Source organism: Carica papaya, chromosome 1, assembly GCF_054855325.1.
Source record: "Carica papaya isolate Zhongbai chromosome 1, ASM5485532v1, whole genome shotgun sequence".
NCBI lineage: Eukaryota > Viridiplantae > Streptophyta > Magnoliopsida > Brassicales > Caricaceae > Carica > Carica papaya.
In genome coordinates, this window is record NC_142309.1 from 20,092,124 (window position 1) to 20,093,044 (window position 921).

The following is a 921-nucleotide window of genomic DNA, read 5'->3' on the forward strand; positions in this document are numbered from 1 at the left end:
CGTATTTTTATATCATACGCTTACATGTTGACAGCAGTGAGGTGTTTGGTAACTTTATGGTTAAAATGGTTTGACTTTCTGAGTTATGCTACCAATTTTTGTTTTCAAAAGCTTGGTCCGTATAATTAGCTAGACCAAACTCTCTAACAATCTAACTAAAAACTTTCTAGTATTTATTACCATAATAATTAATATTAGCTGATATATAAATATATAAATTTCTGAATGTGTTATTTAAAAAAATAATTATTATTATTAAAAAATATTGACTTAAGATTTTGGAGTAAAACTTTAAACGTAACAAAAAAAAACTTCGGTAATAATAATGTTACAACTAAAAGACAAGCTTAGAAGCTAATTATTCTGTGTAAAGTTAAAAAAAGGAATATCCGTCTAGAAGAAGAAGCAGACCACAAAAAGCCTTTAACAAAAAAACAAAACTTATTTCAAAATACTACTTAAAACCTCTGGCTGCTGCATCACAACAACCAAACCACGACTTCTCTTCCCTACCTTTTTCACTTTCCATATAAAAGAATTAATAATTAGTTAATTAATCTACCCTAATTATTGTACAATCTAAATTAATTAATTATGTAATGATAACGACCCTCACTAACATGGAAATTTCTTTCCATGCTTTCGGAACTGCAGGCAACATTAATAATCTGTCTAATAATAATATTTTCAATTACTAAATATATAAATTAAGAATTACTTAAGATTTGTGTTTTCAGTAGTGTGTGAAACAAGGAAAGTTATTTAATGTTTTAATAATGTCTTGCAATAATTGTTTAACATTTCATATTGATTCAGTAATTTTTATTTAGTAATTACTTCATGATCAAATAGTTAAAAGTAATTACTGCAAGATTTCTAAATAAATATAAAATAAAATAAGAAACTAAAACAGAGGCATAA